The sequence below is a fragment of the Sorex araneus genome, chromosome 1, assembly GCF_027595985.1.
Source record: "Sorex araneus isolate mSorAra2 chromosome 1, mSorAra2.pri, whole genome shotgun sequence".
NCBI lineage: Eukaryota > Metazoa > Chordata > Mammalia > Eulipotyphla > Soricidae > Sorex > Sorex araneus.
Genome location: NC_073302.1, coordinates 133,509,436 through 133,526,346, shown reverse-complemented (window position 1 = coordinate 133,526,346; position 16,911 = coordinate 133,509,436). Strand labels below are relative to the sequence as shown.

At 37.7% G+C, this 16,911-nt stretch overlaps 1 non-coding gene across 1 annotated transcript; it reads left to right on the top strand.

The window, feature by feature from the left end:
- Positions 1-324: 324 nt before the first annotated feature.
- On the top strand, positions 325-530 carry LOC129401185 (small nucleolar RNA U3). Its single transcript, XR_008628136.1, has one exon. It is a non-coding gene; the product is annotated as a small nucleolar RNA U3 (small nucleolar RNA).
- The last annotated feature ends 16,381 nt before the right edge of the window (positions 531-16,911 follow it).

The following is a 16,911-nucleotide window of genomic DNA, read 5'->3' as shown; positions in this document are numbered from 1 at the left end:
TTGCTCGTGTCTGACATTCCTGTGTGTGTCTCTGAATTGTGGCTGGTTTCTAGAAAATGGTGACCGCTGGAGCTCTTAGAGGGCAGACGGTGGTACTGCACCTGCACCCATCTGGAGCGACCCAGCGGAGAAGGCCTATTGCAAAGTCCCAGGTTATCTCTGCCGCAAGTTGCACGGGTCCGAGATTTCTGTGTGTGTCCTGAACGTATGTTTTTGAGTACATGTGATAACAATCTCCAGTCACTGCTCAAGTTTTTTGAACTGGGATGCCACATCAATTGCCAAACAACAGCAACTGTAAATTATATGCAAGAATTCAGACCAAGGAATATACTTTCAGGGATCATTTCTACAGTTCATTACTAGAGAAGTTTCCCTGATTCTGTAGAGCACCCAAAAGCATGAGAGGAACCAGAGGATTGTCTCCTGAGCACGGAACCTGTTCTAGGTGCTGCTTTTTCAGCTGCCTTTTACCATTGATGATCATTCTTCTCTTCCCTAGGAGAGGGAGAGGATGAAGTCTGAGTGGTTTTTTTTTTTTTTTTTTTTGTATATCAGGAAAGGCTTAGAGAAATAGACCTGTTCCCCATATACCGGAGCCATGCTTGTAGAAGCTCATGGTTGCCGGGATTCCATCTGGAGAAGGTGGGAAGATTCACCTGCTCCATCTGGGACACCCTGGTGTTATCAGCTCGATTTGGGGTCTGGAGCATTCTCTGGTGCTGTGGTGCCCGCCGGCCAGGATTCTTCACTGCTCAGTGAGGCAAGATGTCGCTGGGGGCCTGGAGGGGAATTTTTAAATTCCATTTTACCTCGGAAAAATACAGGAGGAAATATTAAATCATATGTCTGCAAAGATAGAGATTCCATACTCAATCTGCGAAGTCTTTGGTGAACAGAAATGTTATTAAAAAAATCAATTATTATGTATTTGGATGCAGCACATTTTAAACATACCCAGAACATTCAAAAAGTACACTAAATCATATAAAATAACACATAAAACTTGAAATATAAACAATACGTTATAAATTAAGTAACAGATATATCTATTTATTCTATTTTTAATTTTTATTTATGTATTTATTTATTGCTTTTTGGGTCACACCCAGCATTGCACAGGGGTTACTCCTGGCTTATGCACTCAGGAATTACTCCTGGTGGTGCTTGGGGGACCATATGGGATGCTGGGAATCGAACCCAGGTCAGGCGCATGCAAGGCAAACGCCCTACCCGCTGTGCTATCTCTCCGGCCTCAGTATATATATCTATTACCTGGATAATGCTGTTTTCCTGGAAGGATCCTGGTGTGCCACTCTTTCTGCTGGTGCATATTATCTTTATAACTGCTGAAATAAAACAAACTCTGAAGCCTAACTTAGTTTTGTATGTTTTTTTGAAAAGCAAAAATTAATTACCCAAATCACTAATCACTATAAGACTGAATAAATGAAGTGATAATACAACCTTTAGAAAAACTAGAAATACTTGTGCTTATAAATATAAAATATTTTTATGTTTACTGTTTTATAATTTACTAATGTATATTTACTGTTTTTATAATTTAATAATTTTATATTTACATAAATTTATATTTATGTTACCGGTGCCCGCTTGAGTAAATCCACAAACAATGGAATGATAGTGACAGTGACAGTGAAAGGCAATGTAAAGCGCTATCTATCACTGTCGGTTTTAGTGACAAATAAGAAAGGAAGGAAACTGGATGGGTTATATAGGACTCTAGAAATCTGAGTGACTCAGGTGAGTTAAACAATAGCAGAAAAGTTGGAAAATAACTCTTATTTCTCTGTTTCAAGCTTTTACTACCTAAGAAAGCCTAGCAAAAAAATCTATGGCATCCAATATTATCATTCTCCAAGTATTTCAAAATTATTTCTTTTTTATTAAGACTCCTGGTTGGGGAAAATTCTACTTTTATTCTACCTAAATCTATTATCAATAGATTTATATACTAAAAAGCATTTATATAATTTTGATTATAAATACTACATATTCCTAACATATTTAGATGTATGGAACAAAAAAGGATACATCTATATCATACACATGAGCATAATTAATAGTTTTAAATATTTTTCTGGCTATTACATGCTGCTGTATATCTTGAATAAATTATATGTTCGATATAACTAATTTTTTAAAAAAATTATGTATATACATTATTTTTTTAATCTGTGTTTCCTCTATACTAGGCACCAGGGACCTATTTGAATGTCAGTAAACATACCTCATCATGTAATAGTTGCTTATTCATTCTATAGATTGTCAATTATTACGACCTCCATGCTTTGCTCCAATGAGCAAATAACACTGAACAAATCAAAGAGTTCCTATTCTCATATAAATTTTCCATGCATATTAATTAGCTTTCTGTTATCTGGAAGAAATGTACTATTGGATTTGTTCAAATGACTTCAATTTTTGCTCTCATGAGCTTATAGATTATTGGAGAGCCAGGCCTAATTAAACATCAATTACATTTTTCATATATTCTATAAGGGAAAAGTATAGGATGCTCAGAGAATATGCTTCTGAAGGGTATGGGTTAGTTTGATTTGGTTGTTTGCTCTGGAAACTGCATGATAAAAGCTTCTTAGGTAGAGAGTTAGTGATGTTAGGATGCAGTTAGAAGTCAATAAGGTGTGAAAGAGCAGCATGAAAATTACTTAATCTTGTGAAATTTCAAGGGATTTACTTAACATTTGTGAAATCATAGTGAGCGACCACCATTGAACACAGCATGATCAGTAACAGAATCATTGGTACTTAATTTGCTCACCTTCTGTCCTGTACTCTCGTTTCACTCTCCAGCATCTTGTCTTCAAAAATATTATTTTTGTTATGTAATTCTTTTGAAAATGTTCATATATTTGGGACATGTAGGATTATTCTGATGTTTTTACTTTATTATAGAATGATAAATTCAATTATGTAAGGAGACAGTGTTATGACTGATAATTAGATCAGTATTATTAAATAATCATCTTGAAAGCCTCAACCATTATTACTCAATTATTTTAAAATAAAACTTTTCAATGTTCCAGAAAAAACAAAAATACTGAAATATTTTTCAGTACTGCAGTACTGAAACAGTCATTCTGTACCAGTGCAGAACAATGAATAATGAACAGATAACTTTCAAAATAACCCGTATGTTAAATTGCATTATTCTCAATAAATAAAGATATTAGAAAATTGATAAAATATTTGAAACTGTAGTAACAAACAAACCCCTTTATGATACTGACACATAAGCAAAGCAGCTTAACATCCATTTTAATTTTTAATATAAACATTAAAATTAATAACACTGATGAAAGACATACATTTAAGTTGAACATCATGCTCTATTATACATAATATAGATGCAAATTTACATGTGTATATACATTGGTATATGTGCACTTCACAAAATACTATTAAATAGCATATACATGTCCCATACAATACACTTTAATGTTTTAATTTTACTGTTTATATATTTGATCATGTTATAATATTGTATTCAGATGTCTTTATAAAATTAGAATTAAAGGTCATCAACTATAAATATATTAACTTATACATTTACAGTGTACAGCGGGTAGGGCTTTTGCCTTGCATGTGGTCGACCCAGGTTTAATTCCTTTGTCTCTCTCGGAGAGCCCAGCAAGCTACCAAGAGTATTCCAACCTAATGGCAGAGCCTGGGAAGCTACCTGTGGCATATCCCATATGCCAAAAACAGTTACAAGTCTCACAATGGATACTTTACTGGTGAGCAAATCGATGAACAATGGGGCAACAGTGCAGTGCTACAGTACTATATATATTTACAGTATGAAGTTATGTTATAATATTTGTCTATACATATCAATGATAATGAGGAAACTTTAATGTTATAAAAGAAAAAAATGTTAAGAGACTAAAATAGAATATAATAGTGAAATTATTTATATATATTTATATATAACACCTTAACATAAGTCTTATTTTTAAAATCAGAATTTACAATGCATCACAATCCAGTGTGAAAGCAGACAATATCTAGATACCTCCTTCTAGATAAAATTGTTTAAATATTTTTTTACTTTCTATCTTTTACTGAATACTTACATATACTAAAGTGATATTATGTGCTTGTGCAGACCATTGTCTTTGCAAAATTGAAATCCATTTCATATTAACTTCTCTAGTTAATTGTGATGAGTAAATGAGTAATTATTTTATCTGAATGGCTTTGCTTCTTATCTGTTGCATTTATGTGAGGAAGTGAAAGACAGAAAGATATAAGGGAGAGGTGGCCAAGATGTGTTTGTAATGATAAGTTACTGATCATTATTCCTTAAAACTTCAAATGGGTTTATCAGGCCGGAACGATAGCACAGTGGGTAATGTGTTTGCTTTGCATGTGGCTGACTTGGGTTCGATCACTGGCATCTCATATGGTCCCCAAGCACTGCCAGGAGTAATTCCTCAGCGCAGAGCCAGGAGTAACCCCTCAGCATCACTGGGTGTGACCCAAAAAGCAAAAAAAACCCAAAAAACTTCAAATGGGATTTTGAATAGAACATAAACTAAAAGTTAAGTATGTGAAAGTGATATTTTAGATGAGATTTTGCTTTCTCTTTCCTTATGTGTGTGAATATATATATATTTATGTATATATATATATATATATAAATGTCTAATTAGTTTTCTTACTCACTGATAGAAATGTACATTAGTTTTAGTCAAATTACTTCAATTTCTGGATATAAATGTATTTTTTCATTTAAATTTAAATTGTTATTGACTTAGTGATGCTTGTTCAAAAGAAATTGAAATAAACCTTTTAAATGTCTATCTTCCAATCTATCCCTAATAGAACTATCTTTATTCCTAGAATTGAATCATCCAGCTACTCACAACTCCTAGATACTTATCTACCCCATTTTAAAAACATTATTTTTGTAGCCTACCTATTCTTTAAAAAAAGGAAAAATCCTTTAGATATAGTTCAGCACACTTTCCAGTAAAATTATACTAAAAAATAAAGAAAATGTGTCGGGTGTTTCAATTTGCTTGAATATTTAAAAGCTTTTCTGAAAATATGTTTCTAAAAAACCTTTTAGGAAATTACTTGAATATCATATATTCAATCACACATAGACTATTTCCATTTTTTCTTTTATTTGATTGAAGTTTTATTTCAAGACTATCCTTTAGGATATTCTTTAATATTTTTTACTTTCTCTATGTGACTTGGAACATAAATTATTTTATAGAAGTATACAATTACATTCATTTCAAATTGTTAGATGTATGCTTTTAAATTTCACTATGCTATATTATACATAATTATAAATATAAATAAGGTATATAAATTACTTTCCTCATTTGAAAGAAGATGTAGCATATTTACCTAGATATCAATTTGTTACCAGTATGTATATTTTCTTTTCGAGAACAATGAATCCATGTCTTTTCTTAAAAGAATGTAACTATGTAAACAAAATGATAATTTAGAGCATATACAAAAATCTTTTAAGTAAGTTCTTTAATTTAAGAATTTTTTTTTTATATTCAAAGTGTGAAATGACTGCTTTTGCTGTGGATAAATGATCCAGCTTAACTGAATAATTTTTTTTTAAATTACATGATCTCTGATTTTTCTACTCTATAATACTTAAAAAACCGTTATTCACAAAAGAGGAGATAGAAATTCAAACATGTAAGAGAGCATTTAAAGTAAATCTAATGCTTGCAAGTGAAAATGTATAGCAACAGGGGCCACAAAGTAAATAGCAAAACTTTTCCTCCTGCCACTCATCTTTGTTTTTCCATTACAAATTGTTAACTTTTAAAAAATCATATCTACTACCAAAATATGTTGCTAATTTGTTGCAAATTGTGACGAAAGAAAGGAGCTATCATGTTATCAAGGAGTTTGACCTGAGCTATTGGAGATAAAATTGCGATTTACATGAATTAGGAAGACTTAAGGAGGCAATAGTTTTGAGGTGAAAAGTATGATATATGAGATATGACTGAGGATAGATAAAACTTCAAATACCTGGTAAACAGTTATTTAACTTTCCTATTGTTGAGATAATAACTAAACTTTAAAAACTCATTTCCTACTGCTATCATACAATTCCAACCACAGATGTTTTGACTTAGAACAACATGGATTTATTATTTTATCGTAGAAATGGTGCAAATATCTGGACACAATTTCAATTTAATTCCTTTGATTTTTCTGGAACCAAAATCAAAGTGTCATCAGAGGGTATCATAAAGCACTTCTAAACTCATAAATTGTTTGCAAGATTCATTTTCTGTGCTTGCAGAATTGAAGTCTCCACTTGCCTGCTGATGGTGAGCTGAGAAGTTACCCTCTATTCTTTTTTTTTTTTTGGTTCTCTCTTTTTTTTAATTTAAATTTTATTGAATCACTGTGAGATAGTTACAAGCTTTCATGTTTGGTTTAAAATCACCCATACCTCCACCAGTGCACATTCCCCACCACCAATAGCCCGGGTATACCCCCCGTTTCCCACCCTCCACCTGCGTCTTTGACAGACAATATTGCCCATACTCACTCACTCTCTCTCTCTCTCTCTCTCTCTCTCTCTCTCCCTCCCTCCCTCTCTCTCTCTCTCTCTCTCTCTCTCTCTCTCTCTCTCTCTCTCTCTCTCCTTTTGAACATTATGGCTTGCAACACAGACACTGACAGGTCATCATGTTTGGTCCATTATGTACTTTCGGCATGCATCTCCCATCCCGACTGATTCCTCCAGCCATCATTTTCTTAGTGACCCCTTCTCTATTCCATCTGCCTTCTCCCCTCCGCTCATGAAGCAGGCTTGCAGCTATGGGGCAATTCTCTTGGCCCTTATATCTACTGTCATTGTGTGTCAGCCTCATGTGATGTTATTCTATACTCCACAAATGAGTGCAGTCCTTCTATGTCTGTCCCTCTCTTTCTGACTCATTTAACTTAGCATGATACTCTCCAAATATATCCATTGATAAGCAAATTTCATGACTTCATCTCTCCTAACAGCTGCATAGTATTCCATTGTGTAGATGTACCAAAGTTTCTTCAACCAGTCATCTGTTTTAGGGCACTCGGGTTGTTTCCAGATTTTGGCTATTGTGAACAGTGCTGCAATGAATATATAGGTACAGATGTCATTTCTACTGTGCCATTTTGCATCCTTGAGATATATTCCCAGAAGTGGTATTGCAGGGTCATATGGAAGCTCAATTTCTAGTTTTTGAAGGACTGTCCATATTGATTTCCAGAAAGGCTGGACCAGTTGGCATTCCCACCAACAGTGGAAGAGTGTCCCTTTTTCCCCACATCCATGCCAACACTGGTTGCTTTAGTTCTTTTTAATGTGTGCCAGTCTCTGTGGTGTGAGATGATATCTCATTGTTGTTTTGATTTGCATCTCCCTGATGACTAGTGATGTGGAGCATTTTTTCATGTGCCTTTTGGCCGTTTGTATTTCTTTTTTGAGGAAACTTCTGTTAATTTCTTCTCCCCATTTTTGATGGGGTTGGGTTTTTTTTCTTATACAATTTTACTAGTGTCTTGTATATCCTGGATATTAATCCCTTATCAGATGAGTATTGGGTAAATATTCTTTCCCATTCTGTGAACTCTTTTTTGTATTTTGGTCACTGTTTCTTTTGAAGTGCAGAAGCTTCTTAGTTTGATATAGTCCCATTTCTTTATGTTTGCTTCCACTTGCATGGTCAGTGATGTTTCATCCTTAAAGATGCTTTTAACTTCAACATAATGGAGAATTCTGCCTACATTTTCCTCTATGCACCTTATAGATTCAAGTCTGATGTTGAGGTCTTTAATCCACTCTGAACTGACTATTGTGCCTGGCATTAGACAGAGGTCAGAGTTCATTTTTTTTTTGCAGGAAGCTATCCAGTTTTCCCAGCACCACTTGTTGAAGAGGCTCTTCTTGTTCCACTTCACATTTCTTGCTCCTTTGTCAAAGATTAAGTGGCCATATATTTGGGGGTCTGTGACAGGATATTCAACTCTGTTCCGTTTTTAGCCCAATACCATGCTGTTTTAATTACTACTGCTTTGTAGTAGAGTTTGTAGTTGAGGAAGGTGATGCCACCCATCTTCTTTTTCCCAGGGATTGCTTTAGCTATTTGTGGGGGTTCATTGTTCCATATAAATTTCAGGAGTGTTTTGTTTATTTCTTTTTTTTCTCTCTATGGTTTGATTTATTCTCTCTCTCTTTCTCTCTCTCTCTCTCTCTCATTGAATCACCATAAGAACAGTTATAGGGCTTTCAGGATCAAGTATCAGTCATACAATGATCAAACACTCATCCCTTCACCAGTGCACATATGCCACCACAAAGAACCCCAGCATTCCCCCCACTCCCACTCCCCGCTTCCTTTGTGGCAGATGATTTTCACTTTACTCTCTCTTTTCTTTGATTACATTCAATTTTCGACAGAAACCCACTATTATTAGTTGGGGTTTCCCCCCCCAACAATCAGATCTGTCGAAATGGCATCATTCGATCATATGTTTTCTATTCTTGATAACAAAAAGCATATGATGTTTCACGGTCACAAGTGGCTGTCCAGCTTTGGGATTCTGGTATTTTAGTAATTAAGCCCAGAGGTATTTCTGCCAGCAGCCGCTGCATTTCAAGATTGGTTTCTGTGCCTCTGGGATTATGGCTGTTCAGGAGCAGTGGAGCTGTTCATAGGGGACTGCTCTGGGTCTCATTTGGGCAGGGAGCAGGGTCTGTTCTGTGCCCCCCATCACGAGATTCCCCATGCATCCCATCACCGCAAGCTCCTACCACTCTGTCTAATTGGCTCTGAAAAGTGGCGGTTGCCATGCTGGCTAAAAGGGGAAAAGGCCAAGAGACAAAAACCCTTCCCACTCCTGGGGCTGCATGGGGCCATAACTTAGTTCACAGTCCATGAATATATCTGCCAACAGCCGCTGCGTTCCAAGATTGGATTCTGTGCCTCTGGGATAATGACCACTCACGGGTGGCAGAGCCATTCCTGAACGGCTTTCTGTATATCAGGAAAGGTCATTCAGTTTGAAGAAATGATCCCAGTCCTACATACCAGAGCCATATTAGTAGAAGCTCAGTGTTTCTGGGACTCCATCTGGAGAAGACGGGGTGGCTGCACCTTCTCAGTCTGGCATCCTGGTGCTGTTGGCCTGGTCTGGGGTCTGGAGCATTCTCCGGCTTGCGGTGCACACCAGCCTGGATTCTTCACTGTTAGCTGCAGAAAGATGGCACTTGGCTACCCTCAATTCTTAAGGCTATCTTGCTGATCTTTGCATATGGCCCACTGTAACAGAACCAGAAATGGCAAGATAATATCCTCACACAGTCTCTCAGACATCTTTTTTTCTGCTACATACCTCTGCTTATAGCCAAAGGAATGTCCTCTACTTACAGAGGTTCATGTTCATAGAGTAGGCCATGGAGAAAATCCCCTTGGCCCTTCAATGCAACATATTTAGATTTTTGGAAGATGAATGAGTTGATATAAGTGCCACTACACAGTGTACAAATGGATTTTTATGAAATAACCATACATGTCATATATGACCTTCAGGGGGAATAATCAGAAAAAACATTAGAAACCGGTTAGACAAGTGATCCAGAACCCATGAGTTCAGGAATAACACATTCTTGCACTAACACTATCACCTGAAGCCATTTGGATTGTTCTGAAGTCTTAAATATAGGACTTGAGGAAGAATATAGGGGTAAGGCATTTGCTTTATGTGCAAGAACTTTGTGATACAAATTCAATACTCGGCACTACATATTGATCTCAAGTACTACTAGGAGTAAACCCTCAGCACAGAGCCAAGTGTAAAACCAAGCACCACAAAGTGTGGCCCAAAAGCTGAACAAAAATCTTAAATTTGGACAATATATTGAAGTTTAAGCATAAATGTGAACAGTAAATGGAAGTATAATTATAACAGTGTCAGAATTCTGGAACATACCAGAACATAAATATGAGAAATAGAATAACAACCTAATGATGTTACATGAGACTTAATTGTGTTTTATTTAGCACACCATACTTCAAAAGAAAATTAATAAAACAGAAACATTCAAGAAAGAAATGCACGGCAGAAAATAGTCTAGAAACGGGCTTGAGAATTTATAGACACGAAGAAAATAAAGGCCAGGGAGATCAAACAGTAAAGAAAGCATTTACCTTCCTTTTGTCCAACCTGGGTTTGCTTTCTGGCACCCATATGGTCCCTAAACCTCTATGAAATGATCATTGAAATCAGAACCAAGAGTAAGCCAGGAGCATAGCTGGGTTTGGCCATAAAAACAAGAAAAAAGGGAGCAGAAAGGAGAGTGGAGAGCAGGAGAGGGTAGGGGAGGCGGGGGAGGAGAGGGGCAGGCAAGGTGGAAGAGATAAGCATGGAGAGGAGAGGAAAGGAAAAAATAATAACAACTTCTCCAAGAAGAAATGTTGTGCATAAAAAGATATGAGGTAGTTGACCAGTGGCAGTGAATTTAGGTGAATTTCAAATGTAAAAATGAGTCCATTAAGGATTCATTGAGACCTCTTAAGAAAAATTATCAGGCCTTCCTTGACTACACCTAGCATCAGCCCCCAAGGCAGAATGAGAAAGAGAAAATCCCTAAAGGATCTGCAGTGGAGAAGTGAGACTAACAGTCTCTTTTGTCTCTGAGCCACCTATACCTGTGGGCAACATTTTCCTTTACATTTTATGGGCAATCCCATGGCTGCTTGTGATATAGGCAGGGACCTATATCACAGGAGAAGGGACCCATGGCAATGAAATCTCTGAAAAGTAATAGAGGCCGTAGTCTTCAGGCTGACTCACCTGCTGGAAACTGAAAGCAAGATCTGATAAGACCTTCTCCAGCAGCAGAGCCTGAAGACACTGGACCCTTCCTACAGAAAGGTCCTGAGAGAAATTCTTCAAGAACCCTCATTTCCTTCCTTTAATCTAATTAACGCTTGAGTCTCAACTAGCCCAGACCAGAGAAGATCCTGTACACACAAAGGACAAGAAAAGAGTTTTCAAAGAGGATCATCAACTCCTCCAATCTCCACCCCCTTGACAACCACCCTACGCATTGGAATTTTACCTAGCTAGAAAACCCCATGTAGGGCAGCCTTGGAAAATCCCTATAAAATCCACCTTGAACAAAGGAAGAGCCAATATGCTGCCCTTGCTCAGGTGCTGCTTGGGCCCACGTGGCCACGTACATGTGGCGCCCGCACCTTCCCTCTTGAGATATGTACTTTCATGCTTTCATACCTAATGTTGGGGTGTGTGGAGGGGCTCTTTCCGCCTTTGGAGAAAAGTTCTCTGAGTTCTCACTTCCTCTCCCTGCTTTCCCTTCCTAAAACCCTCCAAATAAGCTGTTTGACTTCACTACTTGTCTATTTCTGTTTCTGAAACTTTTCTGTAAGGCAAGACAAGAACCTGGTAAACCCTTGGAAAGCCTAGGACTCACTTTCCTTTCCTGCAAAGAGCAATTCATCACCCCAACCTGAGTCCGTGGCTCCCCAAGACTTAAGTTGATGGGGACCAACTACTGTGCCAAGAAGACCAAGCTGACGTCCTGTATGGCTTGACGGCCACCTGGTAGGTCAGCGGAGCTCTGGTTCTTGCCGTACGGGGGCTCATTGCAGACTTTATCAGTCCTAAGTTTCCCAGCGGGACCCAGGTGGCAGAAGTGAATTGAAAGAAAGTGGCCCCCTCTTTCTCTTCTCTGCTTCACATAAGCCACCCATGCATGACATCTACTTCATTTGTTTCCCATGTTAAGGTGTATATTTACTTTTTGGAGCTGACTCCACCTGCCCACCCTCATTCCTCTAAATCTTTCTCTTTCTTTCTCCCCCTCAATTCATATTCACTCTAGAATCCATTCCCTGTCCCCTTTCTCCTAAATCACATTTCCCAAATCAAGTCAATTTGTTTTACTCTTTGACTTCTGAAATTCTTTCCTGCTAGAAAGGACAAGGAACCTGGAAACACTGGACCTCATGGACCTCACTATCCACACTGTGCTGAAGCTTCTTGGGGGCTCTTGTGGGCCCTGGCTGTCTCAGAAACCTCTATGGTGATGTAGAGGATGGTCAAAACTCTCTCTCTTTCAATTGCTCACCAGATATCACTCCCCACACCCACCAGCTTTATATAAGGTGTGTGCTTATGCTGACTTTAACTATTTTATCTGTTTTAAGATACAGTATTGCTCTGTCAGTAAAAGTAATCTTTTTGCCCTCCCCGTCCAGCCATGTGGCCCCCAACACCAGCCATCTGGACCAGCCCTGGGAGTACCTGCTTTACTTCCAGCCGCAGCACCTGCCCAACTACCCTCTGCTCTGCTCAATGGGTCTGTCAACCCGGACATTAGCATCTGGGCCGGCTGGGGGTGTGGCCTCCACTGTTCGGGGTGTGGACTCTTCAAAAGTGGTCATGGCCTTCTGTGTGGCCGCAGTTATATTTTCCATTCCCGGCACTCTCGACTCACATTCCAACCTTTATTATCTAATTTTGTGGAAAACGTCCTGACCACCTAAAGCACAACACGAAAATAATCCACTGGCCTACTCCAATTCCAACAAAAGACCAGTGTACACAAGAAGCTGTACAAAGCCCAATATAAGAGAACACCTCCTCCAATGCTTCACTAGATGCCTATCATAAGTCACAGAATAATGTCTGAGAGGAAGGACCTCTAGAAGGGGAGAAGGTTGACCACAGTTGACCTAGCTTATTAAGAATTCTTTCCTGCAATAAGAGGGAACAGTGCTGGTAAACTTGACGGTTTTTCCTCTATACAAGCACAACAGTATGAAGAAACAGCACAAATCTCCACTACGAGTAGAGGATGAAGAAGAGTCCCAAATTTTCAACTGGGGTTACCCACAAATATGATCTCTCAGACAAAGAATAACGCGATGAAATACTGAGGATGTTCAAGGAACTCAAAGAATGAATGGAGCAGACATACAGAAAATTAAAGGAAGAAATGAAAGTAAAAATGGAATGGATAGTTGAGAAAATACAGGAAGAAATGAGAGCAGAAATAAGAAAGCTACAAAAAGAAATGTCACAAACAGAGGATTCGGTAGATGAAATTAAAAACTCAATGGATGCCCTCAACAGTAGAATGTCAACAGGTGAAGACAGAATCAGTGAACTTGAAGATGAGAAGTAGGAATTGTACAGGCAATAACAAACAATGGGAAAGCCCTCAAAATAGCTCTATGCTGAATCAGAGACCTAGAAGATGACTCCAAGAGGAATAACATTAGAATTATCAGATTACCAGAAGGACAGGGAGGCAAGCCCAATGAAAGGGCCACAGTTAAAAAATCATCACTGAAAAGTTCCCATAATTAGGGAATGCATGCATCCAGATCCAAGGAGCCAGAAGGGTGCCAGCTAAAAGAGACCCTAATAAAAACACTCCAAGGCATATCATAGTCAGAATGATGGATGCTGTGGATAGAAACACACTACTGTAAGCAGCAAGGTCAAATAAGGAAATCACATACAAAGGAGCACCCCTTAGATTTATAGCAGACCTATCAGAGGAAACCCTCCAAGCTTGAAGACAATGGTGAAATACAGAGAAAAAAAATCAATGAAATGAATGCCTCACCAAGAATACTTTATCCAGCAAAATTCTCACTCAAAGTTTATGGAACGATACACAATTTTATAAATAAACAAAAGCTCAGGGACTTCATAGACTCAAAACCAAACTTGAAAGAAGGACTAAAAGAGCTCCTGTAAGATAAGAAGGAAAGCACCCATAGGAACAACAAACCCTTATAGAAAGATAGCACAATGCGCCATGAAAATAATCTCTCTCAATGTAAATGATCTAAATGCACCTATCAAGAGACACAGAGTGACAAATGGATATAGAAACTGAAACCAACATTCTGCTGCCTACAAGAAATACATCTGAACAATCAGAACAAACACAAACTCAAAGTTAAAGAATGCAAAACAATCTCGCAAGCAAACAACTCCCATAAAAAAGCTGTGGTGGCCATACTAGTATCTGGCAACATAGATATCAGGTTGAAAAAGAAGGGACAGTGAAGGTCATTTTCTATTTATCAAGTGTTATGTAGAGCAGGAAGAAATCACACTCTTAAACCTATATGCACCTAATGAGGTAACAGCTGAAAACTTAAAATAACTGCTAACAGATTTTAAGGAGGGCATTGTTATCAATATAATAATAGTCGGAGACGTCAACACTGCCTTGTCAACTCTGGATAGATCAACAAGAACAAAACTCAGCAAGGAAACACTAGCTCTGAAGGAAGAAATAGAAGAGAGAGGGGTAACACACATATACAGGGCTTTACCCCCCAAAAAAGAAAGAAGACACATTTTTTTCCAGTGCACATGGAACATCTCCAAAAATAGACCACGTCCTGGGTTACAAAACATACCTCTATATGTGGAATATAAAGTAGCTGAGAGGAACATGCTTACAATGTTGCAATTTCTGACAGATATTTCTCCGGACTTAGTTACTAAAATACTAAAATACAGAAATCCAAAACCTTGCTGCTGCTAGTGCAGCCTCTCGACCTCATATCTCTTCATTCTCAGCAATGGAAAACAAATTATCAAATGCTTTCTTTTCAGCAGATCGCCTTTAGGAGGGAGAAACTCCAAATCAATAATAGTGAGTTTTTTGTTGAAATATTGAATGTAATCAAAGTAAAGTGAAAGTGAAGTGAAATTTACCAGTTACACATGCGGGGTGGGGGGCTGGGGAGGTTGGGGGAAGGGGGGAGGTATACTGTGATTCTTGGTGGTGGAATATGTGCACTGGTGAAGGGATGGGTGTTTGAGCATTGTATAACTGAGACTTAAACCTGAAAGCTTTGTAACTTTCAACATGGTAATTCAATAAAAGAATAAATTAAGTTTGAAAAAAAACAAATAAAGGAGAATCCTTTTCTCTTCAAAAAAAACATACATCAATAGAATCAAGAAGATAGAAATTGTTTCAACTATCTTTTCAGACCACGATGCACTGAAGATAGAAGTTAATCAGACACAGACACAGAGAACCGAATCACACACCTGGAAATTAAACAACTCAATGTTGAACAATGAGTGGGTCAGGAAGGAAGTCAAGAAAGAAATCAAATGATACCTGAAAACAAATGAGAATGAAGACACAAGCTACCAGAACCTACGAGATGCAGCTAAAGCTGTGTTAAGAGGAACATTTATAGCTTTGCAAGCATTCTTCAGGAAGGAAGAAAGGGCCTACATAGTTAACTTGACTTCACAGATCAAGACCTTAGAAAAAAATTAACAAAAGGAACCCCAACCGAGCCAAAGGAAAGAAGTCATAAAACTTAGAGCAGAAATTAATGACATGGAAATCCAAAAAACAATCCAAAAGGTCAATGAAACCAAGATCTGGTTCTTTGAGAAAATAAACAAGATTGATAAACCACTAGCAAGACTCACAAAGAAAGAGAGAGAACCCTAATAAACCGAATCAGAAATTAAAAAGGGGACATCACAACAGAAATTAGTGAAATTCAAAAGATCATCAGAGACTACTTTGAGAATCTGTATGCCACGAAACAAGAGACAATAGATGAAATGTATGAATTCCTGGATTCGTATCATCTCCCAAGACTGAACCAAGAAGATTGGGATAACTGAATAGACCCATTAGTATCAAGAAAATTGATACTGTAATCCAAAGTCTTCCCAAAAACTGAAGCTCAGGTCCAGATGGATTCACTAGCGAATTCTTCCAAACATTTAAAAGGTTCAATTTCTCCTCAGGATTTTCCAGGAAACTGAAGAAACAGGAACTCTCCCAAACAGTTTCTCTGAGGCACATATCTCCCTAATACCTAAAGCAAGCAAAGACACCACTAACAAGGAAATCTACAGGTGAATATCGCTGATGCGAAGATCCTCAACAAAATATTAGCAAATAGAATCCAACAACTCATCAAAAGGATCATACACCGCGACCAAGTGGCAATCATTCTGGGGATGCAAGGATGGTTTAACGTTCGAAAATCAATCAGCATAATCCATCATATCAACAAAAGTAAAGGTAAAAACCATATGATCATATCAATAGATGCAGAGAAAGCATCTGACAAGACCCAACACCTATTTATGATGAAAACTCTCACCAAAATGGGTTTAGAAGGAACTTTCCTCAAGATAGTCAACACCATCTACCACAAACCTATGGCAAACATTATCCTCAATGGGGAAAAAATAAGGGCCTTTCCCTTAAGATCAAGGACAAGACAAGGATCCTACTCTTACCACTTCTGTTCAATATAGTACTGGAAGTACTTGCAATAGTTGTTAGGCAAGAAAAAGACATTAAGCTTATCCAGGTAAGAAAGGAAGAAATCAAGCTTTCACTATTTGCAGATGATATGATACTGTACCTAGAGAATTCTAAAACCTCTACTAAGAAACTCCTAGAAACAATAGACTTGTACAGTAAAGTCACAGGCTATAAAATCCATACCCAAAAATCCATGGCCTTCCTATACACAAATAATGAGACAGAATAAAGTGACATGACAAAAACAATCCCATTCCCAATCGTGCCCCAGAAAATCAAGTACCTCGGAATTAACCTAACTAAGGAGGTAAAAGACCTCTACATAGAAAACTACAGAACGCTACTCCATGAAATAAGAGGACACGAGGAAATGGGAACATATCTCCTGTTCATGGATAGGAAGAATTAACATTGTCAAAATGGCAATACTCCCCAAAGCACTATACAGATTCAATGTAATCCCTATAAGGATACCCATGAAATTCTTCAAAGAAATGGATCAAGAACTTCTTAAATTCCTATGGAAC